This window comes from Lathyrus oleraceus, chromosome 1 (genome assembly GCF_024323335.1).
Source record: "Lathyrus oleraceus cultivar Zhongwan6 chromosome 1, CAAS_Psat_ZW6_1.0, whole genome shotgun sequence".
In the NCBI taxonomy this organism is placed as follows: domain Eukaryota; kingdom Viridiplantae; phylum Streptophyta; class Magnoliopsida; order Fabales; family Fabaceae; genus Lathyrus; species Lathyrus oleraceus.
Window position 1 is genome coordinate 443179344 of NC_066579.1, and position 26624 is coordinate 443205967.

Genomic DNA, 26624 nt, shown 5'->3' on the forward strand with positions numbered 1-26624 from the left:
TTAGATTAATAGACTAAATTCTTCCAAATCACCAAAAATATGTTAGTATAGATTGAAAATATACATGTTTAACAAGTCTCACACCATTTAATTTTGTAAAGGAAGAGGGAGTTTAAGACTATATAATGGATTCAATTTATTCATTATAAAATGCATCAGTCAAAAATACTTTAAACTTGTATTTGGCGTCTTCTATTTTTAATTCGCTTATACTCTTGTCTTATAGTGTTGTGAGATGTAATTATGTACTTGTTTTGAGGTGTGGATGTACTCGGGGTCTAGGGGTGGTTGAGGGTAAATTATGCGTTGTAACAATTTTTACAGTCTTTTCTTTGGTTGCCATTTGACAGCGACTATTATATTTTTCTCTCTGAATTTGGAGTTTCCATGTTATGTCCTTGTGTTTGTGTATGTGTTATTTTAATTTCTCCATGTTAATATTTTATAACAATTGTTATCATAACTTTTGGTTCCATCCAGGGATAAGAGTTCTAAGTATGCTTTATGGTTGCGACTTTATCTGAGCTTTCAGATCAAGTGTTGTTGAGCTACTGTTAGAAGTTCCACTATATGGATTGGGCCAGATAAAATTGAGAGAATAATTATTTTTTACATGTGGAAAGTTCAAATCAAATATGTGTTGATATGACAAGGATTACATAATATATTGATTAATGCTCAGTACATGAGTATTTATTAACATTAATGAAAGGTCTACAATAATACTATGTCAACAAAGAAGTTTCATCATTATTTTTCAAACTGGTTTTCGATATGTGGAAATTATTTGAGAATTTTTATACTTGTTGAGTATTATTTTTCTTAATTTTGAACTGAATCTACCAATTGTTTTATAAAATTAAATAAAAAGCAAGAATAAAATAAGAATGAGAGTACAAAATAGAGAAAGCAAATAATAAAAAAATATCAAAATAGAAAAAATATGGCATATGATGGATATTAATAATTGAAACACTTCTATTAATATGAAATAATAGTAACAAAAAAAAAGTAATAATTTAATTATTTTATTAATAAATATTTTTATAATCTACAAATCTTGATTTTATACTCTCGTGTTAGAGTGTTGTGAGATGTAATTATGTACTTGCTTTGAGGTGTGGGAGTACTCGGGGTCTGGGGGTGGCTGAGGGTACATTATGCGTTGTAAAAATTTCACTTGTTTTTCTTTGATTGTCATTTGACAGCGACTGTTATATTTTTCTCTCTGAATTTGGAATTTCCATGTTATGTCCTTGTGTTTGTGTATGTGTTATTTTAATTTCTCCATGTTGATATTTTCTAACAATTGTTATCATAGCTTATGGTTCCATCCAGGGATAAGAGTTCTAAGTATGCTTTATGGTTGCAACTTTATCTGATCTTTCACATCAAGTGTTGTTGAGCTACGGTCAGAAGTTCCACTAGGTGGATTGGGCTAGATAAAATTGAGAGAATAATTATTTTTTACATAAGTTAATGATTAATGCTCAGTACATGAGTATTTATTAACATTGATGAAAGGTCTACTATAAGATTATGTCAACAAAGAAGTTTCATCAGAGCTTTTCAAACTGGTTTTCGATATGTGGAAATTATTTGAGAAGTTTTTATACTTGTGGATTATAATTTTTCTTAATTTTTAAATGAATCTACCAATTGTTTTATAAAATTAAACAAAAAAGCAAGAATAAAATAAGAATGAAAGTACAAAATAGAGAAAGCAAATAATAATAAAATATCAAAATAGAAAAAAATGGCATATGATGGATATTAATAATTGAAACACTTATATTAATATGAAATAATAGTAAGAAAAACATAAATATAATAATTTAATTATTTTATTAATAAATATTTTTATATTCAACAAATGTAGATTTTATACTTGTAGAAATTTATTTTTCTTAATTTTGAAATGAATCTACCATTTATTTTATACAATGGAAAAAAAGCAAGAACAAAATATAGATATAAAATGATCAAAAATTAAAAATAGGAAGAAAAAAAAAGGCTTATGATGTATATTAATTATTTAAACAACGCTATTAATATGAAATAATAGTAATAAATACATATGTTGCTGCCCAGATTGAACTGGAGACCTTCAGTGTGTAAGACTGACGTGATAACCACTACACCACAACAACATCTGGGTTATTCAACTAATTTAATTCAATACATAGATATTAGAGATGGAAACAAATTATTAATTAAAATGACACTAATGACTATTTTACAATTGTATCTCTCAAGATTTGAACTCAATTTCTTTAGATTAATAGACTAAATTCTTCCAAATCACCAAAAATATGTTAGTATAGATTGAAAATATACATGTTTAACAAGTCTCACACCATTTAATTTTGTAAAGGAAGAGGGAGTTTAAGACTATATAATGGATTCAATTTATTCATTATAAAATGCATCAGTCAAAAATACTTTAAACTTGTATTTGGCGTCTTCTATTTTTAATTCGCTTATACTCTTGTCTTATAGTGTTGTGAGATGTAATTATGTACTTGTTTTGAGGTGTGGATGTACTCGGGGTCTAGGGGTGGTTGAGGGTAAATTATGCGTTGTAACAATTTTTACAGTCTTTTCTTTGGTTGCCATTTGACAGCGACTATTATATTTTTCTCTCTGAATTTGGAGTTTCCATGTTATGTCCTTGTGTTTGTGTATGTGTTATTTTAATTTCTCCATGTTGATATTTTATAACAATTGTTATCATAACTTTTGGTTCCATCCAGGGATAAGAGTTCTAAGTATGCTTTATGGTTGCGACTTTATCTGAGCTTTCAGATCAAGTGTTGTTGAGCTACTGTCAGAAGTTCCACTATATGGATTGGGCTAGATAAAATTGAGAGAATAATTATTTTTTACATGTGGAAAGTTCAAATCAAATATGTGTTGATATGACAAGGATTACATAATATATTGATTAATGCTCAGTACATGAGTATTTATTAACATTAATGAAAGGTCTACAATAATACTATGTCAACAAAGAAGTTTCATCATTATTTTTCAAACTGGTTTTCGATATGTGGAAATTATTTGAGAATTTTTATACTTGTTGAGTATTATTTTTCTTAATTTTGAACTGAATCTACCAATTGTTTTATAAAATTAAATAAAAAGCAAGAATAAAATAAGAATGAGAGTACAAAATAGAGAAAGCAAATAATAAAAAAATATCAAAATAGAAAAAATATGGCATATGATGGATATTAATAATTGAAACACTTCTATTAATATGAAATAATAGTAACAAAAAAAAAGTAATAATTTAATTATTTTATTAATAAATATTTTTATAATCTACAAATCTTGATTTTATACTCTCGTGTTAGAGTGTTGTGAGATGTAATTATGTAGTTGCTTTGAGGTGTGGGAGTACTCGGGGTCTGGGGGTGGCTGAGGGTACATTATGCGTTGTAAAAAATTTCACTTGTTTTTCTTTGATTGTCATTTGACAGCGACTGTTATATTTTTCTCTCTGAATTTGGAATTTCCATGTTATGTCCTTGTGTTTGTGTATGTGTTATTTTAATTTCTCCATGTTGATATTTTCTAACAATTGTTATCATAGCTTATGGTTCCATCCAGGGATAAGAGTTCTAAGTATGCTTTATGGTTGCAACTTTATCTGATCTTTCACATCAAGTGTTGTTGAGCTACGGTCAGAAGTTCCACTAGGTGGATTGGGCTAGATGAAAATGAGAGAATAATTATTTTTTACATAAGTTAATGATTAATGCTCAGTACATGAGTATTTATTAACATTGATGAAAGGTCTACTATAAGATTATGTCAACAAAGAAGTTTCATCAGAGCTTTTCAAACTGGTTTTCGATATGTGGAAATTATTTGAGAAGTTTTTATACTTGTGGATTATAATTTTTCTTAATTTTTAACAATTGTTATTTTCTAACAATTGTTATCATAGCTTATGGTTCCATCCAGGGATAAGAGTTCTAAGTATGCTTTATGGTTGCAACTTTATCTGATCTTTCACATCAAGTGTTGTTGAGCTACGGTCAGAAGTTCCACTAGGTGGATTGGGCTAGATAAAATTGAGAGAATAATTATTTTTTACATAAGTTAATGATTAATGCTCAGTACATGAGTATTTATTAACATTGATGAAAGGTCTACTATAAGATTATGTCAACAAAGAAGTTTCATCAGAGCTTTTCAAACTGGTTTTCGATATGTGGAAATTATTTGAGAAGTTTTTATACTTGTGGATTATAATTTTTCTTAATTTTTAAATGAATCTACCAATTGTTTTATAAAATTAAACAAAAAAGCAAGAATAAAATAAGAATGAAAGTACAAAATAGAGAAAGCAAATAATAATAAAATATCAAAATAGAAAAAAATGGCATATGATGGATATTAATAATTGAAACACTTATATTAATATGAAATAATAGTAAGAAAAACATAAATATAATAATTTAATTATTTTATTAATAAATATTTTTATATTCAACAAATGTAGATTTTATACTTGTAGAAATTTATTTTTCTTAATTTTGAAATGAATCTACCATTTATTTTATACAATGGAAAAAAAGCAAGAACAAAATATAGATATAAAATGATCAAAAATTAAAAATAGGAAGAAAAAAAAGGCTTATGATGTATATTAATTATTTAAACAACGCTATTAATATGAAATAATAGTAATAAATACATATGTTGCTGCCCAAGATTGAACTGGAGACCTTCAGTGTGTAAGACTGACGTGATAACCACTACACCACAACAACATCTGGGTTATTCAACTAATTTAATTCAATACATAGATATTAGAGATGGAAACAAATTATTAATTAAAATGACACTAATGACTATTTTACAATTGTATCTCTCAAGATTTGAACTCAATTTCTTTAGATTAATAGACTAAATTCTTCCAAATCACCAAAAATATGTTAGTATAGATTGAAAATATACATGTTTAACAAGTCTCACACCATTTAATTTTGTAAAGGAAGAGGGAGTTTAAGACTATATAATGGATTCAATTTATTCATTATAAAATGCATCAGTCAAAAATACTTTAAACTTGTATTTGGCGTCTTCTATTTTTAATTCGCTTATACTCTTGTCTTATAGTGTTGTGAGATGTAATTATGTACTTGTTTTGAGGTGTGGATGTACTCGGGGTCTAGGGGTGGTTGAGGGTAAATTATGCGTTGTAACAATTTTTACAGTCTTTTCTTTGGTTGCCATTTGACAGCGACTATTATATTTTTCTCTCTGAATTTGGAGTTTCCATGTTATGTCCTTGTGTTTGTGTATGTGTTATTTTAATTTCTCCATGTTAATATTTTATAACAATTGTTATCATAACTTTTGGTTCCATCCAGGGATAAGAGTTCTAAGTATGCTTTATGGTTGCGACTTTATCTGAGCTTTCAGATCAAGTGTTGTTGAGCTACTGTCAGAAGTTCCACTATATGGATTGGGCTAGATAAAATTGAGAGAATAATTATTTTTTACATGTGGAAAGTTCAAATCAAATATGTGTTGATATGACAAGGATTACATAATATATTGATTAATGCTCAGTACATGAGTATTTATTAACATTAATGAAAGGTCTACAATAATACTATGTCAACAAAGAAGTTTCATCATATTTTTCAAACTGGTTTTCGATATGTGGAAATTATTTGAGAATTTTTATACTTGTTGAGTATTATTTTTCTTAATTTTGAACTGAATCTACCAATTGTTTTATAAAATTAAATAAAAAGCAAGAATAAAATAAGAATGAGAGTACAAAATAGAGAAAGCAAATAATAAAAAAATATCAAAATAGAAAAAATATGGCATATGATGGATATTAATAATTGAAACACTTCTATTAATATGAAATAATAGTAACAAAAAAAAAAGTAATAATTTAATTATTTTATTAATAAATATTTTTATAATCTACAAATCTTGATTTTATACTCTCGTGTTAGAGTGTTGTGAGATGTAATTATGTACTTGCTTTGAGGTGTGGGTGTACTCGGGGTCTGGGGGTGGCTGAGGGTACATTATGCGTTGTAAAAAATTTCACTTGTTTTTCTTTGGTTGTCATTTGACAGCGACTGTTATATTTTTCTCTCTGAATTTGGAATTTCCATGTTATGTCCTTGTGTTTGTGTATGTGTTATTTTAATTTCTCCATGTTGATATTTTCTAACAATTGTTATCATAGCTTATGGTTCCATCCAGGGATAAGAGTTCTAAGTATGCTTTATGGTTGCAACTTTATCTGATCTTTCACATCAAGTGTTGTTGAGCTACGGTCAGAAGTTCCACTAGGTGGATTGGGCTAGATAAAATTGAGAGAATAATTATTTTTTACATAAGTTAATGATTAATGCTCAGTACATGAGTATTTATTAACATTGATGAAAGGTCTACTATAAGATTATGTCAACAAAGAAGTTTCATCAGAGCTTTTCAAACTGGTTTTCGATATGTGGAAATTATTTGAGAAGTTTTTATACTTGTGGATTATAATTTTTCTTAATTTTTAAATGAATCTACCAATTGTTTTATAAAATTAAACAAAAAAGCAAGAATAAAATAAGAATGAAAGTACAAAATAGAGAAAGCAAATAATAATAAAATATCAAAATAGAAAAAAATGGCATATGATGGATATTAATAATTGAAACACTTATATTAATATGAAATAATAGTAAGAAAAACATAAATATAATAATTTAATTATTTTATTAATAAATATTTTTATATTCAACAAATGTAGATTTTATACTTGTAGAAATTTATTTTTCTTAATTTTGAAATGAATCTACCATTTATTTTATACAATGGAAAAAAAGCAAGAACAAAATATAGATATAAAATGATCAAAAATTAAAAATAGGAAGAAAAAAAAGGCTTATGATGTATATTAATTATTTAAACAACGCTATTAATATGAAATAATAGTAATAAATACATATGTTGCTGCCCAAGATTGAACTGGAGACCTTCAGTGTGTAAGACTGACGTGATAACCACTACACCACAACAACATCTGGGTTATTCAACTAATTTAATTCAATACATATATATTAGAGATGGAAACAAATTATTAATTAAAATGACACTAATGACTATTTTACAATTGTATCTCTCAAGATTTGAACTCAATTTCTTTAGATTAATAGACTAAATTCTTCCAAATCACCAAAAATATGTTAGTATAGATTGAAAATATACATGTTTAACAAGTCTCACACCATTTAATTTTGTAAAGGAAGAGGGAGTTTAAGACTATATAATGGATTCAATTTATTCATTATAAAATGCATCAGTCAAAAATACTTTAAACTTGTATTTGGCGTCTTCTATTTTTAATTCGCTTATACTCTTGTCTTATAGTGTTGTGAGATGTAATTATGTACTTGTTTTGAGGTGTGGATGTACTCGGGGTCTAGGGGTGGTTGAGGGTAAATTATGCGTTGTAACAATTTTTACAGTCTTTTCTTTGGTTGCCATTTGACAGCGACTATTATATTTTTCTCTCTGAATTTGGAGTTTCCATGTTATGTCCTTGTGTTTGTGTATGTGTTATTTTAATTTCTCCATGTTGATATTTTATAACAATTGTTATCATAACTTTTGGTTCCATCCAGGGATAAGAGTTCTAAGTATGCTTTATGGTTGCGACTTTATCTGAGCTTTCAGATCAAGTGTTGTTGAGCTACTGTCAGAAGTTCCACTATATGGATTGGGCTAGATAAAATTGAGAGAATAATTATTTTTTACATGTGGAAAGTTCAAATCAAATATGTGTTGATATGACAAGGATTACATAATATATTGATTAATGCTCAGTACATGAGTATTTATTAACATTAATGAAAGGTCTACAATAATACTATGTCAACAAAGAAGTTTCATCATAATTTTTCAAACTGGTTTTCGATATGTGGAAATTATTTGAGAATTTTTATACTTGTTGAGTATTATTTTTCTTAATTTTGAACTGAATCTACCAATTGTTTTATAAAATTAAATAAAAAGCAAGAATAAAATAAGAATGAGAGTACAAAATAGAGAAAGCAAATAATAAAAAAATATCAAAATAGAAAAAATATGGCATATGATGGATATTAATAATTGAAACACTTCTATTAATATGAAATAATAGTAACAAAAAAAAAAGTAATAATTTAATTATTTTATTAATAAATATTTTTATAATCTACAAATCTTGATTTTATACTCTCGTGTTAGAGTGTTGTGAGATGTAATTATGTACTTGCTTTGAGGTGTGGGAGTACTCGGGGTCTGGGGGTGGCTGAGGGTACATTATGCGTTGTAAAAAATTTCACTTGTTTTTCTTTGGTTGTCATTTGACAGCGACTGTTATATTTTTCTCTCTGAATTTGGAATTTCCATGTTATGTCCTTGTGTTTGTGTATGTGTTATTTTAATTTCTCCATGTTGATATTTTCTAACAATTGTTATCATAGCTTATGGTTCCATCCAGGGATAAGAGTTCTAAGTATGCTTTATGGTTGCAACTTTATCTGATCTTTCACATCAAGTGTTGTTGAGCTACGGTCAGAAGTTCCACTAGGTGGATTGGGCTAGATAAAATTGAGAGAATAATTATTTTTTACATAAGTTAATGATTAATGCTCAGTACATGAGTATTTATTAACATTGATGAAAGGTCTACTATAAGATTATGTCAACAAAGAAGTTTCATCAGAGCTTTTCAAACTGGTTTTCGATATGTGGAAATTATTTGAGAAGTTTTTATACTTGTGGATTATAATTTTTCTTAATTTTTAAATGAATCTACCAATTGTTTTATAAAATTAAACAAAAAAGCAAGAATAAAATAAGAATGAAAGTACAAAATAGAGAAAGCAAATAATAATAAAATATCAAAATAGAAAAAAATGGCATATGATGGATATTAATAATTGAAACACTTATATTAATATGAAATAATAGTAAGAAAAACATAAATATAATAATTTAATTATTTTATTAATAAATATTTTTATATTCAACAAATGTAGATTTTATACTTGTAGAAATTTATTTTTCTTAATTTTGAAATGAATCTACCATTTATTTTATACAATGGAAAAAAAGCAAGAACAAAATATAGAAATAAAATGATCAAAAATTAAAAATAGGAAGAAAAAAAGGCTTATGATGTATATTAATTATTTAAACAATGCTATTAATATGAAATAATAGTAACAAATACATATGTTGCTGCCCAGGATTGAACTGGAGACCTTCAGTGTGTAAGACTGACGTGATAACCACTACACCACAGCAACATCTGGGTTATTCAACTAATTTAATTCAATACATATATATTAGAGATGGAAACAAATTATTAATTAAAATGACACTAATGACTATTTTACAATTGTATCTCTCAAGATTTGAACTCAATTTCTTTAGATTAATAGACTAAATTCTTCCAAATCACCAAAAATATGTTAGTATAGATTGAAAATATACATGTTTAACAAGTCTCACACCATTTAGTTTTGTAAAGGAAGAGGGAGTTTAAGACTATATAATGGATTCAATTTATTCATTATAAAATGCATCAGTCAAAAATACTTTAAACTTGTATTTGGCGTCTTCTATTTTTAATTCGCTTATACTCTTGTCTTATAGTGTTGTGAGATGTAATTATGTACTTGTTTTGAGGTGTGGATGTACTCGGGGTCTAGGGGTGGTTGAGGGTAAATTATGCGTTGTAACAATTTTTACAGTCTTTTCTTTGGTTGCCATTTGACAGCGACTATTATATTTTTCTCTCTGAATTTGGAGTTTCCATGTTATGTCCTTGTGTTTGTGTATGTGTTATTTTAATTTCTCCATGTTGATATTTTATAACAATTGTTATCATAGCTTTTGGTTCCATCCAGGGATAAGAGTTCTAAGTATGCTTTATGGTTGCGACTTTATCTGAGCTTTCAGATCAAGTGTTGTTGAGCTACTGTCAGAAGTTCCACTATATGGATTGGGCTAGATAAAATTGAGAGAATAATTATTTTTTACATGTGGAAAGTTCAAATCAAATATGTGTTGATATGACAAGGATTACATAATATATTGATTAATGCTCAGTACATGAGTATTTATTAACATTAATGAAAGGTCTACAATAATACTATGTCAACAAAGAAGTTTCATCATAATTTTTCAAACTGGTTTTCGATATGTGGAAATTATTTGAGAATTTTTATACTTGTTGAATATTATTTTTCTTAATTTTGAACTGAATCTACCAATTGTTTTATAAAATTAAATAAAAAGCAAGAATAAAATAAGAATGAGAGTACAAAATAGAGAAAGCAAATAATAAAAAAATATCAAAATAGAAAAAATGGCATATGATGGATATTAATAATTGAAACACTTCTATTAATATGAAATAATAGTAACAAAAAAAAAAGTAATAATTTAATTATTTTATTAATAAATATTTTTATAATCTACAAATCTTGATTTTATACTCTCGTGTTAGAGTGTTGTGAGATGTAATTATGTACTTGCTTTGAGGTGTGGGTGTACTCGGGGTCTGGGGGTGGCTGAGGGTACATTATGCGTTGTAAAAAATTTCACTTGTTTTTCTTTGGTTGTCATTTGACAGCGACTGTTATATTTTTCTCTCTGAATTTGGAATTTCCATGTTATGTCCTTGTGTTTGTGTATGTGTTATTTTAATTTCTCCATGTTGATATTTTCTAACAATTGTTATCATAGCTTATGGTTCCATCCAGGGATAAGAGTTCTAAGTATGCTTTATGGTTGCAACTTTATCTGATCTTTCACATCAAGTGTTGTTGAGCTACGGTCAGAAGTTCCACTAGGTGGATTGGGCTAGATAAAATTGAGAGAATAATTATTTTTTACATAAGTTAATGATTAATGCTCAGTACATGAGTATTTATTAACATTGATGAAAGGTCTACTATAAGATTATGTCAACAAAGAAGTTTCATCAGAGCTTTTCAAACTGGTTTTCGATATGTGGAAATTATTTGAGAAGTTTTTATACTTGTGGATTATAATTTTTCTTAATTTTTAAATGAATCTACCAATTGTTTTATAAAATTAAACAAAAAAGCAAGAATAAAATAAGAATGAAAGTACAAAATAGAGAAAGCAAATAATAATAAAATATCAAAATAGAAAAAAATGGCATATGATGGATATTAATAATTGAAACACTTATATTAATATGAAATAATAGTAAGAAAAACATAAATATAATAATTTAATTATTTTATTAATAAATATTTTTATATTCAACAAATGTAGATTTTATACTTGTAGAAATTTATTTTTCTTAATTTTGAAATGAATCTACCATTTATTTTATACAATGGAAAAATAGCAAGAACAAAATATAGAAATAAAATGATCAAAAATTAAAAATAGGAAGAAAAAAAAGGCTTATGATGTATATTAATTATTTAAACAATGCTATTAATATGAAATAATAGTAATAAATACATATGTTGCTGCCCAAGATTGAACTGGAGACCTTCAGTGTGTAAGACTGACGTGATAACCACTACACCACAACAACATCTGGGTTATTCAACTAATTTAATTCAATACATAGATATTAGAGATGGAAACAAATTATTAATTAAAATGACACTAATGACTATTTTACAATTGTATCTCTCAAGATTTGAACTCAATTTCTTTAGATTAATAGACTAAATTCTTCCAAATCACCAAAAATATGTTAGTATAGATTGAAAATATACATGTTTAACAAGTCTCACACCATTTAATTTTGTAAAGGAAGAGGGAGTTTAAGACTATATAATGGATTCAATTTATTCATTATAAAATGCATCAGTCAAAAACACTTTAAACTTGTATTTGGCGTCTTGTAATTTTAATTCTCTTATACTCTTGTGTTATAGTGTTGTGAGATGTAATTATGTACTTGTTTTGAGGTGTGGATGTACTCGGGGTCTAGGGGTGGTTGAGGGTAAATTATGCGTTGTAACAATTTTTACAGTCTTTTCTTTGGTTGCCATTTGACAGCGACTATTATATTTTTCTCTCTGAATTTGGAGTTTCCATGTTATGTCCTTGTGTTTGTGTATGTGTTATTTTAATTTCTCCATGTTGATATTTTATAACAATTTTTATCATAGCTTTTGGTTCCATCCAGGGATAAGAGTTCTAAGTATGCTTTATGGTTGCGACTTTATCTGAGCTTTCAGATCAAGTGTTGTTGAGCTACTGTCAGAAGTTCCACTATATGGATTGGGCTAGATAAAATTGAGAGAATAATTATTTTTTACATGTGGAAAGTTCAAATCAAATATGTGCTGATATGACAAGGATTACATAATATATTGATTAATGCTCAGTACATGAGTATTTATTAACATTAATGAAAGGTCTACAATAATACTATGTCAACAAAGAAGTTTCATCATAATTTTTCAAACTGGTTTTCGATATGTGGAAATTATTTGAGAATTTTTATACTTGTTGAATATTATTTTTCTTAATTTTGAACTGAATCTACCAATTGTTTTATAAAATTAAATAAAAAGCAAGAATAAAATAAGAATGAGAGTACAAAATAGAGAAAGCAAATAATAAAAAAATATCAAAATAGAAAAAATATGGCATATGATGGATATTAATAATTGAAACACTTCTATTAATATGAAATAATAGTAACAAAAAAAAAAAGTAATAATTTAATTATTTTATTAATAAATATTTTTATAATCTACAAATCTTGATTTTATACTCTCGTGTTAGAGTGTTGTGAGATGTAATTATGTACTTGCTTTGAGGTGTGGGTGTACTCGGGGTCTGGGGGTGGCTGAGGGTACATTATGCGTTGTAAAAAATTTCACTTGTTTTTCTTTGGTTGTCATTTGACAGCGACTGTTATATTTTTCTCTCTGAATTTGGAATTTCCATGTTATGTCCTTGTGTTTGTGTATGTGTTATTTTAATTTCTCCATGTTGATATTTTCTAACAATTGTTATCATAGCTTATGGTTCCATCCAGGGATAAGAGTTCTAAGTATGCTTTATGGTTGCAACTTTATCTGATCTTTCACATCAAGTGTTGTTGAGCTACTGTCAGAAGTTCCACTAGGTGGATTGGGCTAGATAAAATTGAGAGAATAATTATTTTTTACATAAGTTAATGATTAATGCTCAGTACATGAGTATTTATTAACATTGATGAAAGGTGTACTATAAGATTATGTCAACAAAGAAGTTTCATCAGAGCTTTTCAAACTGGTTTTCGATATGTGGAAATTATTTGAGAAGTTTTTATACTTGTGGATTATAATTTTTCTTAATTTTTAAATGAATCTACCAATTGTTTTATAAAATTAAACAAAAAAGCAAGAATAAAATAAGAATGAAAGTACAAAATAGAGAAAGCAAATAATAATAAAATATCAAAATAGAAAAAAATGGCATATGATGGATATTAATAATTGAAACACTTATATTAATATTAAATAATAGTAAGAAAAACATAAATATAATAATTTAATTATTTTTATTAATAAATATTTTTATATTCAACAAATGTAGATTTTATACTTGTAGAAATTTATTTTTCTTAATTTTGAAATGAATCTACCATTTATTTTATACAATGGAAAAAAAGCAAGAACAAAATATAGAAATAAAATGATCAAAAATTAAAAATAGGAAGAAAAGAAAGGCTTATGATGTATATTAATTATTCAAACAATGCTATTAATTTGAAATAATAGTAATAAATACATATGTTGCTGCCCAGATTGAACTGGAGACCTTCAGTGTGTAAGACTGACGTGATAACCACTACACCACAACAACATCTGGGTTATTCAACTAATTTAATTCAATACATATATATTAGAGATGGAAACAAATTATTAATTAAAATGACACTAATGACTATTTTACAATTGTATCTCTCAAGATTTGAACTCAATTTCTTTAGATTAATAGACTAAATTCTTCCAAATCACCAAAAATATGTTAGTATAGATTGAAAATATACATGTTCAACAAGTCTCACACCATTTAATTTTGTAAAGGAAGAGGGAGTTTAAGACTATATAATGGATTCAATTTATTCATTATAAAATGCATCAGTCAAAAATACTTTAAACTTGTATTTGGCGTCTTCTATTTTTAATTCGCTTATACTCTTGTGTTATAGTGTTGTGAGATGTAATTATGTACTTGTTTTGAGGTGTGGATGTACTCGGGGTCTGGGGGTGGTTGAGGGTAAATTATGCGTTGTAACAATTTTTACAGTCTTTTCTTTGGTTGCCATTTGACAGCGACTATTATATTTTTCTCTCTGAATTTGGAGTTTCCATGTTATGTCCTTGTGTTTGTGTATGTGTTATTTTAATTTCTCCATGTTGATATTTTATAACAATTTTTATCATAGCTTTTGGTTCCATCCAGGGATAAGAGTTCTAAGTATGCTTTATGGTTGCGACTTTATCTGAGCTTTCAGATCAAGTGTTGTTGAGCTACTGTCAGAAGTTCCACTATATGGATTGGGCTAGATAAAATTGAGAGAATAATTATTTTTTACATGTGGAAAGTTCAAATCAAATATGTGCTGATATGACAAGGATTACATAATATATTGATTAATGCTCAGTACATGAGTATTTATTAACATTAATGAAAGGTCTACAATAATACTATGTCAACAAAGAAGTTTCATCATAATTTTTCAAACTGGTTTTCGATATGTGGAAATTATTTGAGAATTTTTATACTTGTTGAATATTATTTTTCTTAATTTTGAACTGAATCTACCAATTGTTTTATAAAATTAAATAAAAAGCAAGAATAAAATAAGAATGAGAGTACAAAATAGAGAAAGCAAATAATAAAAAAATATCAAAATAGAAAAAATATGGCATATGATGGATATTAATAATTGAAACACTTCTATTAATATGAAATAATAGTAACAAAAAAAAAAGTAATAATTTAATTATTTTATTAATAAATATTTTTATAATCTACAAATCTTGATTTTATACTCTCGTGTTAGAGTGTTGTGAGATGTAATTATGTACTTGCTTTGAGGTGTGGGTGTACTCGGGGTCTGGGGGTGGCTGAGGGTACATTATGCGTTGTAAAAAATTTCACTTGTTTTTCTTTGGTTGTCATTTGACAGCGACTGTTATATTTTTCTCTCTGAATTTGGAATTTCCATGTTATGTCCTTGTGTTTGTGTATGTGTTATTTTAATTTCTCCATGTTGATATTTTCTAACAATTGTTATCATAGCTTATGGTTCCATCCAGGGATAAGAGTTCTAAGTATGCTTTATGGTTGCAACTTTATCTGATCTTTCACATCAAGTGTTGTTGAGCTACTGTCAGAAGTTCCACTAGGTGGATTGGGCTAGATAAAATTGAGAGAATAATTATTTTTTACATAAGTTAATGATTAATGCTCAGTACATGAGTATTTATTAACATTGATGAAAGGTCTACTATAAGATTATGTCAACAAAGAAGTTTCATCAGAGCTTTTCAAACTGGTTTTCGATATGTGGAAATTATTTGAGAAGTTTTTATACTTGTGGATTATAATTTTTCTTAATTTTTAAATGAATCTACCAATTGTTTTATAAAATTAAACAAAAAAGCAAGAATAAAATAAGAATGAAAGTACAAAATAGAGAAAGCAAATAATAATAAAATATCAAAATAGAAAAAAATGGCATATGATGGATATTAATAATTGAAACACTTATATTAATATTAAATAATAGTAAGAAAAACATAAATATAATAATTTAATTATTTTTATTAATAAATATTTTTATATTCAACAAATGTAGATTTATACTTGTAGAAATTTATTTTTCTTAATTTTGAAATGAATCTACCATTTATTTTATACAATGGAAAAAAAGCAAGAACAAAATATAGAAATAAAATGATCAAAAATTAAAAATAGGAAGAAAAAAAGGCTTATGATGTATATTAATTATTCAAACAATGCTATTAATATGAAATAATAGTAATAAATACATATGTTGCTGCCCAGGATTGAACTGGAGACCTTCAGTGTGTAAGACTGACGTGATAACCACTACACCACAACAACATTTGGGTTATTCAACTAATTTAATTCAATACATATATATTAGAGATGGAAACAAATTATTAATTAAAATGACACTAATGACTATTTTACAATTGTATCTCTCAAGATTTGAACTCAATTTCTTTAGATTAATAGACTAAATTCTTCCAAATCACCAAAAATATGTTAGTATAGATTGAAAATATACATGTTCAACAAGTCTCACACCATTTAGTTTTGTAAAGGAAGAGGGAGTTTAAGACTATATAATGGATTCAATTTATTCATTATAAAATGCATCAGTCAAAAATACTTTAAACTTGTATTTGGCGTCTTCTATTTTTAATTCGCTTATACTCTTGTGTTATAGTGTTGTGAGATGTAATTATGTACTTGTTTTGAGGTGTGGATGTACTCGGGGTCTGGGGGTGGTTGAGGGTAAATTATGCGTTGTAACAATTTTTACAGTCTTTTCTTTGGTTGCCATTTGACAGCGACTATTATATTTTTCTCTCTGAATTTGGAGTTTCCATGTTATGTCCTTGTGTTTGTGTATGTGTTATTTTAATTTCTCCATGTTGATATTTTATAACAATTTTTATCATAGCTTTTGGTTCCATCCAGGGATAAGAGTTCTAAGTATGCTTTATGGTTGCGACTTTATCTGAGCTTTCAGATCAAGTGTTGTTGAGCTACTGTCAGAAGTTCCACTATATGGATTGGGCTAGATAAAATTGAGAGAATAATTATTTTTTACATGTGGAAAGTTCAAATCAAATATGTGCTGATATGACAAGGATTACATAATATATTGATTAATGCTCAGTACATGAGTATTTATTAACATTAATGAAAGGTCTACAATAATACTATGTCAACAAAGAAGTTTCATCATAATTTTTCAAACTGGTTTTCGATATGTGGAAATTATTTGAGAATTTTTATACTTGTTGAATATTATTTTTCTTAATTTTGAACTGAATCTACCAATTGTTTTATAAAATTAAATAAAAAGCAAGAATAAAATAAGAATGAGAGTACAAAATAGAGAAAGCAAATAATAAAAAAATATCAAAATAGAAAAAATATGGCATATGATGGATATTAATAATTGAAACACTTCTATTAATATGAAATAATAGTAACAAAAAAAAAAAGTAATAATTTAATTATTTTATTAATAAATATTTTTATAATCTACAAATCTTGATTTTATACTCTCGTGTTAGAGTGTTGTGAGATGTAATTATGTACTTGCTTTGAGGTGTGGGTGTACTCGGGGTCTGGGGGTGGCTGAGGGTACATTATGCGTTGTAAAAAATTTCACTTGTTTTTCTTTGGTTGTCATTTGACAGCGACTGTTATATTTTTCTCTCTGAATTTGGAATTTCCATGTTATGTCCTTGTGTTTGTGTATGTGTTATTTTAATTTCTCCATGTTGATATTTTCTAACAATTGTTATCATAGCTTATGGTTCCATCCAGGGATAAGAGTTCTAAGTATGCTTTATGGTTGCAACTTTATCTGATCTTTCACATCAAGTGTTGTTGAGCTACTGTCAGAAGTTCCACTAGGTGGATTGGGCTAGATAAAATTGAGAGAATAATTATTTTTTACATAAGTTAATGATTAATGCTCAGTACATGAGTATTATTAACATTGATGAAAGGTCTACTATAAGATTATGTCAATAAAGAAGTTTCATCAGAGCTTTTCAAACTGGTTTTCGATATGTGGAAATTATTTGAGAAGTTTTTATACTTGTTTTTTGTGTGTGTGATTTGTGTTGTGGTTGGTTGGATTATAATTTTTCTTAATTTTTAAATGAATCTACCAATTGTTTTATAAAATTAAACAAAAAAGCAAGAATAAAATAAGAATGAAAGTACAAAATAGAGAAAGCAAATAATAATAAAATATCAAAATAGAAAAAAATGGCATATGATGGATATTAATAATTGAAACACTTATATTAATATTAAATAATAGTAAGAAAAACATAAATATAATAATTTAATTATTTTATTAATAAATATTTTTATATTCAACAAATGTAGATTTTATACTTGTAGAAATTTATTTTTCTTAATTTTGAAATGAATCTACCATTTATTTTAAACAATGGAAAAAAAGCAAGAACAAAATATAGAAATAAAATGATCAAAAATTAAAAATAGGAAGAAAAGAAAGGCTTATGATGTATATTAATTATTCAAACAATGCTATTAATATGAAATAATAGTAATAAATACATATGTTGCTGCCCAGGATTGAACTGGAGACCTTCAGTGTGTAAGACTGACGTGATAACCACTACACCACAACAACATTTGGGTTATTCAACTAATTTAATTCAATACATATATATTAGAGATGGAAACAAATTATTAATTAAAATGACACTAATGACTATTTTACAATTGTATCTCTCAAGATTTGAACTCAATTTCTTTAGATTAATAGACTAAATTCTTCCAAATCACCAAAAATATGTTAGTATAGATTGAAAATATACATGTTCAACAAGTCTCACACCATTTAGTTTTGTAAAGGAAGAGGGAGTTTAAGACTATATAATGGATTCAATTTATTCATTATAAAATGCATCAGTCAAAAATACTTTAAACTTGTATTTGGCGTCTTCTATTTTTAATTCGCTTATACTCTTGTGTTATAGTGTTGTGAGATGTAATTATGTACTTGTTTTGAGGTGTGGATGTACTCGGGGTCTGGGGGTGGTTGAGGGTAAATTATGCGTTGTAACAATTTTTACAGTCTTTTCTTTGGTTGCCATTTGACAGCGACTATTATATTTTTCTCTCTGAATTTGGAGTTTCCATGTTATGTCCTTGTGTTTGTGTATGTGTTATTTTAATTTCTCCATGTTGATATTTTATAACAATTTTTATCATAGCTTTTGGTTCCATCCAGGGATAAGAGTTCTAAGTATGCTTTATGGTTGCGACTTTATCTGAGCTTTCAGATCAAGTGTTGTTGAGCTACTGTCAGAAGTTCCACTATATGGATTGGGCTAGATAAAATTGAGAGAATAATTATTTTTTACATGTGGAAAGTTCAAATCAAATATGTGCTGATATGACAAGGATTACATAATATATTGATTAATGCTCAGTACATGAGTATTTATTAACATTAATGAAAGGTCTACAATAATACTATGTCAACAAAGAAGTTTCATCATAATTTTTCAAACTGGTTTTCGATATGTGGAAATTATTTGAGAATTTTTATACTTGTTGAATATTATTTTTCTTAATTTTGAACTGAATCTACCAATTGTTTTATAAAATTAAATAAAAAGCAAGAATAAAATAAGAATGAGAGTACAAAATAGAGAAAGCAAATAATAAAAAAATATCAAAATAGAAAAAATATGGCATATGATGGATATTAATAATTGAAACACTTCTATTAATATGAAATAATAGTAACAAAAAAAAAAAGTAATAATTTAATTATTTTATTAATAAATATTTTTATAATCTACAAATCTTGATTTTATACTCTCGTGTTAGAGTGTTGTGAGATGTAATTATGTACTTGCTTTGAGGTGTGGGTGTACTCGGGGTCTGGGGGTGGCTGAGGGTACATTATGCGTTGTAAAAAATTTCACTTGTTTTTCTTTGGTTGTCATTTGACAGCGACTGTTATATTTTTCTCTCTGAATTTGGAATTTCCATGTTATGTCCTTGTGTTTGTGTATGTGTTATTTTAATTTCTCCATGTTGATATTTTCTAACAATTGTTATCATAGCTTATGGTTCCATCCAGGGATAAGAGTTCTAAGTATGCTTTATGGTTGCAACTTTATCTGATCTTTCACATCAAGTGTTGTTGAGCTACTGTCAGAAGTTCCACTAGGTGGATTGGGCTAGATAAAATTGAGAGAATAATTATTTTTTACATAAGTTAATGATTAATGCTCAGTACATGAGTATTTATTAACATTGATGAAAGGTCTACTATAAGATTATGTCAATAAAGAAGTTTCATCAGAATTTTTCAAACTGGTTTTCGATATGTGGAAATTATTTGAGAAGTTTTTATACTTGTGGATTATAATTTTTCTTAATTTTTAAATGAATCTACCAATTGTTTTATAAAATTAAACAAAAAAGCAAGAATAAAATAAGAATGAAAGTACAAAATAGAGAAAGCAAATAATAATAAAATATCAAAATAGAAAAAAATGGCATATGATGGATATTAATAATTGAAACACTTATATTAATATTAAATAATAGTAAGAAAAACATAAATACAATAATTTAATAATTTTATTAATAAATATTTTTATATTCAACAAATGTAGATTTTATACTCTTGTGTTATAGTGTTGTGAGATGTAATTATGTACTTGTTTTGAGGTGTGGATGTACTCGGGGTCTGGGGGTGGTTGAGGGTAAATTATGCGTTGTAACAATTTTTACAGTCTTTTCTTTGGTTGCCATTTGACAGCGACTATTATATTTTTCTCTCTGAATTTGGAGTTTCCATGTTATGTCCTTGTGTTTGTGTATGTGTTATTTTAATTTCTCCATGTTGATATTTTATAACAATTTTTATCATAGCTTTTGGTTCCATCCAGGGATAAGAGTTCTAAGTATGCTTTATGGTTGCGACTTTATCTGAGCTTTCAGATCAAGTGTTGTTGAGCTACTGTCAGAAGTTCCACTATATGGATTGGGCTAGATAAAATTGAGAGAATAATTATTTTTATTACATAATATATTGATTAATGCTCAGTACATGAGTATTTATTAACATTAATGAAAGGTCTACAATAATACTATGTCAACAAAGAAGTTTCATCATAATTTTTCAAACTGGTTTTCGATATGTGGAAATTATTTGAGAATTTTTATACTTGTTGAATATTATTTTTCTTAATTTTGAACTGAATCTACCAATTGTTTTATAAAATTAAATAAAAAGCAAGAATAAAATAAGAATGAGAGTACAAAATAGAGAAAGCAAATAATAAAAAAATATCAAAATAGAAAAAATATGGCATATGATGGATATTAATAATTGAAACACTTCTATTAATATGAAATAATAGTAACAAAAAAAAAAAGTAATAATTTAATTATTTTATTAATAAATATTTTTATAATCTACAAATCTTGATTTTATACTCTCGTGTTAGAGTGTTGTGAGATGTAATTATGTACTTGCTTTGAGGTGTGGGTGTACTCGGGGTCTGGGGGTGGCTGAGGGTACATTATGCGTTGTAAAAAATTTCACTTGTTTTTCTTTGGTTGTCATTTGACAGCGACTGTTATATTTTTCTCTCTGAATTTGGAATTTCCATGTTATGTCCTTGTGTTTGTGTATGTGTTATTTTAATTTCTCCATGTTGATATTTTCTAACAATTGTTATCATAGCTTATGGTTCCATCCAGGGATAAGAGTTCTAAGTATGCTTTATGGTTGCAACTTTATCTGATCTTTCACATCAAGTGTTGTTGAGCTACTGTCAGAAGTTCCAATAGGTGGATTGGGCTAGATAAAATTGAGAGAATAATTATTTTACAAGTGGAATGTTCAAATCAAATATATGCTGATATGACAAGGATTACATAAGTTAAATCAAATAATGCTGATATGACAAGGATTACATAATATATTGATTAATGCTCAGTACATGAGTATTTATTAACATTGATGAAAGGTCTACTATAAGATTATGTCAATAAAGAAGTTTCATCAGAATTTTCAAACTGGTTTTCGATATGTGGAAATTATTTGAGAAGTTTTTATACTTGTGGATTATAATTTTTCTTAATTTTAAATGAATCTACCAATTGTTTTATAAAATTAAACAAAAAAGCAAGAATAAAATAAGAATGAAAGTACAAAATAGAGAAAGCAAATAATAATAAAATATCAAAATAGAAAAAAATGGCATATGATGGATATTAATAATTGAAACACTTATATTAATATTAAATAATAGTAAGAAAAACATAAATATAATAATTTAATAATTTAATTAATAAATATTTTATATTCAACAAATGTAGATTTTATACTCTTGTGTTATAGTGTTGTGAGATGTAATTATGTACTTGTTTTGAGGTGTGGATGTACTCGGGGTCTGGGGGTGGTTGAGGGTAAATTATGCGTTGTAACAATTTTTACAGTCTTTTCTTTGGTTGCCATTTGACAGCGACTATTATATTTTTCTCTCTGAATTTGGAGTTTCCATGTTATGTCCTTGTGTTTGTGTATGTGTTATTTTAATTTCTCCATGTTGATATTTTATAACAATTTTTATCATAGCTTTTGGTTCCATCCAGGGATAAGAGTTCTAAGTATGCTTTATGGTTGCGACTTTATCTGAGCTTTCAGATCAAGTGTTGTTGAGCTACTGTCAGAAGTTCCACTATATGGATTGGGCTAGATAAAATTGAGAGAATAATTATTTTTTACATGTGGAAAGTTCAATGATTAATGCTCAGTACATGAGTATTTATTAACATTAATGAAAGGTCTACAATAATACTATGTCAACAAAGAAGTTTCATCATATTTTTCAAACTGGTTTTCGATATGTGGAAATTATTTGAGAATTTTTATACTTGTTGAATATTATTTTTCTTAATTTTGAACTGAATCTACCAATTGTTTTATAAAATTAAATAAAAAGCAAGAATAAAATAAGAATGAGAGTACAAAATAGAGAAAGCAAATAATAAAAAAATATCAAAATAGAAAAAATATGGCATATGATGGATATTAATAATTGAAACACTTCTATTAATATGAAATAATAGTAACAAAAAAAAAAGTAATAATTTAATTATTTTAATTAATATTTTTATAATCTACAAATCTTGATTTTATACTCTCGTGTTAGAGTGTTGTGAGATGTAATTATGTACTTGCTTTGAGGTGTGGGTGTACTCGGGGTCTGGGGGTGGCTGAGGGTACATTATGCGTTGTAAAAAATTTCACTTGTTTTTCTTTGGTTGTCATTTGACAGCGACTGTTATATTTTTCTCTCTGAATTTGGAATTTCCATGTTATGTCCTTGTGTTTGTGTATGTGTTATTTTAATTTCTCCATGTTGATATTTTCTAACAATTGTTATCATAGCTTATGGTTCCATCCAGGGATAAGAGTTCTAAGTATGCTTTATGGTTGCAACTTTATCTGATCTTTCACATCAAGTGTTGTTGAGCTACGGTCAGAAGTTCCACTAGGTGGATTGGGCTAGATAAAATTGAGAGAATAATTATTTTTTACATAAGTTAATGATTAATGCTCAGTACATGAGTATTTATTAACATTGATGAAAGGTCTACTATAAGATTATGTCAACAAAGAAGTTTCATCAGAGCTTTTCAAACTGGTTTTCGATATGTGGAAATTATTTGAGAAGTTTTTATACTTGTGGATTATAATTTTTCTTAATTTTTAAATGAATCTACCAATTGTTTTATAAAATTAAACAAAAAAGCAAGAATAAAATAAGAATGAAAGTACAAAATAGAGAAAGCAAATAATAATAAATATCAAAATAGAAAAAAATGGCATATGATGGATATTAATAATTGAAACACTTATATTAATATGAAATAATAGTAAGAAAAACATAAATATAATAATTTAATTATTTTATTAATAATATTTTTATATTCAACAAATGTAGATTTTATACTCTTGTGTTATAGTGTTGTGAGATGTAATTATGTACTTGTTTTGAGGTGTGGATGTACTCGGGGTCTGGGGGTTGTTAAGGGTAAATTATGCGTTGTAACAATTTTTACAGTCTTTTCTTTGGTTGTCATTTGACAGCGACTGTTATATTTTTCTCTTTGAATTTGGAGTTTCCATGTTATGTCCTTGTGTTTGTGTATGTGTTATTTTAATTTCTCCATGTTGATATTTTCTAACAATTGTTATCATAGCTTATGGTTCCATCCAGGGATAAGAGTTCTAAGTATGCTTTATGGTTGCAACTTTATCTGATCTTTCACATCAAGTGTTGTTGAGCTACTGTCAGAAGTTCCACTAGGTGGATTGGGCTAGATAAAATTGAGAGAATAATTATTTTTAGATAATATAATGATTAATGCTCAGTACATGAGTATTTATTAACATTGATGAAAGGTCTACTATAAGATTATGTCAATAAAGAAGTTTCATCAGAATTTTTCAAACTGGTTTTCGATATGTGGAAATTATTTGAGAAGTTTTTATACTTGTTGATTATTATTTTTCTTAATTTTGAAATGAATCTACCAATTGTTTTATAAAATTAAAAAAAAAGCAAGAATAAAATAAGAATGAAAGTACAAAATAGAAAAAGCAAATAATAATAAAATATCAAAATAGAAAAAAATGGCATATGATGGATATTAATAATTGAAACACTTATATTAATATAAATAATAGTAAGAAAAAAAAAATACAATAATTTAATTATTTTATTAATAAATATTTTTATATTCAACAAATGTAGATTTTATACTCTCGTGTTATAGTGTTGTGAGATGTAATTATGTACTTGTTTTGAGGTGTGGATGTACTCGGGGTCTGGGGGTGGTTGAGGGTAAATTATGTGTTGTAAAAAATTTTACTGTCTTTTCTTTGGTTGCCATTTGACAGCGACTATTATATTTTTCTCTCTGAATTTGGAATTTCCATGTTATGTCCTTGTGTTTGTGTATGTGTTATTTTAATTTCTCCATGTTGATATTTTATAACAATTTTTATCATAGCTTTTGGTTCCATCCAGGGATAAGAGTTCTAAGTATGCTTTATGGTTGCAACTTTATCTGATCTTTCACATCAAGTGTTGTTGTGCTACTGTCAGAAGTTCCACTAGGTGGATTGGGCTAGATAAAATTGAGAGAATAATTATTTTTTACATAAGTTAATGATTAATGCTCAGTACATGACTATTTATTAACATTGATGAAAGGTCTACTATAAGATTATGTCAATAAAGAAGTTTCATCAGAATTTTTCAAACTGGTTATCGATATGTGGAAATTATTTGAGAAGTTTTTATACTTGTGGATTATAATTTTTCTTAATTTTTAAATGAATCTACCAATTGTTTTATAAAATTAAACAAAAAAGCAAGAATAAAATAAGAATGAAAGTACAAAATAGAGAAAGCAAATAATAATAAAATATCAAAATAGAAAAAAATGGCATATGATGGATATTAATAATTGAAACACTTATATTAATATTAAATAATAGTAAGAAAAACATAAATATAATTTAATTATTTTATTAATAAATATTTTTATATTCAACAAATGTAGATTTCTACTTGTAGAAGTTTATTTTTCTTAATTTTGAAATGAATCTACCATTTATTTTAAACAATGGAAAAAAAGCAAGAACAAAATATAGAAATAAAATGATCAAAAATAAAAATAGGAACAAAAAAAGGCTTATGATGTATATTATCTATTCAAACAATGCTATTAATTTGAAATAATAGTAATAAATACATATTTTGCTGCCCAGGATTGAACTGGAGACCTTCAGTGTGTAAGACTGACGTGATAACCACTACACCACAACAACATTTGGGTTATTCAACTATTTAATTCAATACATATATATTAGAGATGGAAACAAATTATTAATTAAAATGACACTAATGACTATTTTACAATTGTATCTCTCAAGATTTGAACTCAATTTCTTTAGATTAATAGACTAAATTCTTCCAAATCACCAAAAATATGTTAGTATAGATTGAAAATATACATGTTCAACAAGTCTCACACCATTTAATTTTGTAAAGGAAGAGGGAGTTTAAGACTATATAATGGATTCAATTTATTCATTATAAAATGCATCAGTCAAAAATACTTTAAACTTGTATTTTGCGTCTTCTATTTTTAATTCGCTTATACTCTTGTGTTATAGTGTTGTGAGATGTAATTATGTACTTGTTTTGAGGTGTGGATGTACTCGGGGTCTGGGGGTGGTTGAGGGTAAATTATGCGTTGTAACAATTTTTACAGTCTTTTCTTTGGTTGCCATTTGACAGCGACTATTATATTTTTCTCTCTCTGAATTTGGATTTCCATGTTATGTCCTTGTGTTTGTGTATGTGTTATTTTAATTTCTCCATGTTGATATTTTATAACAATTTTTATCATAGCTTTTGGTTCCATCCAGGGATAAGAGTTCTAAGTATGCTTTATGGTTGCGACTTTATCTGAGCATTCAGATCAAGTGTTGTTGAGCTACTGTCAGAAGTTCCACTATATGGATTGGGCTAGATAAAATTGAGAGAATAATTATTTTTTACATGTGGAAAGTTATGATTAATGCTCAGTACATGAGTATTTATTAACATTAATGAAAGGTCTACAATAATATTATGTCAACAAAGAAGTTTCAATATAATTTTTCAAACTGGTTTTCGATATGTGGAAATTATTTGAGAATTTTTATACTTGTTGAATATAATTTTTCTTAATTTTAACTGAAT

The 26624-nt window shown here is 26.7% G+C and overlaps 9 non-coding genes across 9 annotated transcripts; all 9 read right to left on the reverse strand.

Annotated features, from left to right (window-relative positions):
* Positions 1-2078: 2078 nt before the first annotated feature.
* TRNAV-UAC (transfer RNA valine (anticodon UAC)) lies at positions 2079-2150 on the reverse strand. Its single transcript has one exon. It is a non-coding gene; the product is annotated as a tRNA-Val (tRNA).
* Positions 2151-4708: 2558 nt separating this feature from the next.
* Positions 4709-4781, reverse strand: TRNAV-UAC (transfer RNA valine (anticodon UAC)). The gene has a single exon. It is a non-coding gene; the product is annotated as a tRNA-Val (tRNA).
* A 2201-nt stretch (positions 4782-6982) lies between these two features.
* On the reverse strand, positions 6983-7055 carry TRNAV-UAC (transfer RNA valine (anticodon UAC)). The gene has a single exon. It is a non-coding gene; the product is annotated as a tRNA-Val (tRNA).
* Positions 7056-9256: 2201 nt separating this feature from the next.
* On the reverse strand, positions 9257-9329 carry TRNAV-UAC (transfer RNA valine (anticodon UAC)). The gene has a single exon. It is a non-coding gene; the product is annotated as a tRNA-Val (tRNA).
* A 2200-nt stretch (positions 9330-11529) lies between these two features.
* TRNAV-UAC (transfer RNA valine (anticodon UAC)) lies at positions 11530-11602 on the reverse strand. Its single transcript has one exon. It is a non-coding gene; the product is annotated as a tRNA-Val (tRNA).
* Positions 11603-13806: 2204 nt separating this feature from the next.
* Positions 13807-13878, reverse strand: TRNAV-UAC (transfer RNA valine (anticodon UAC)). The gene has a single exon. It is a non-coding gene; the product is annotated as a tRNA-Val (tRNA).
* A 2201-nt stretch (positions 13879-16079) lies between these two features.
* TRNAV-UAC (transfer RNA valine (anticodon UAC)) lies at positions 16080-16152 on the reverse strand. Its single transcript has one exon. It is a non-coding gene; the product is annotated as a tRNA-Val (tRNA).
* A 2235-nt stretch (positions 16153-18387) lies between these two features.
* TRNAV-UAC (transfer RNA valine (anticodon UAC)) lies at positions 18388-18460 on the reverse strand. Its single transcript has one exon. It is a non-coding gene; the product is annotated as a tRNA-Val (tRNA).
* Positions 18461-25632: 7172 nt separating this feature from the next.
* Positions 25633-25705, reverse strand: TRNAV-UAC (transfer RNA valine (anticodon UAC)). Its single transcript has one exon. It is a non-coding gene; the product is annotated as a tRNA-Val (tRNA).
* Between the last annotated feature and the right edge of the window lie 919 nt (positions 25706-26624).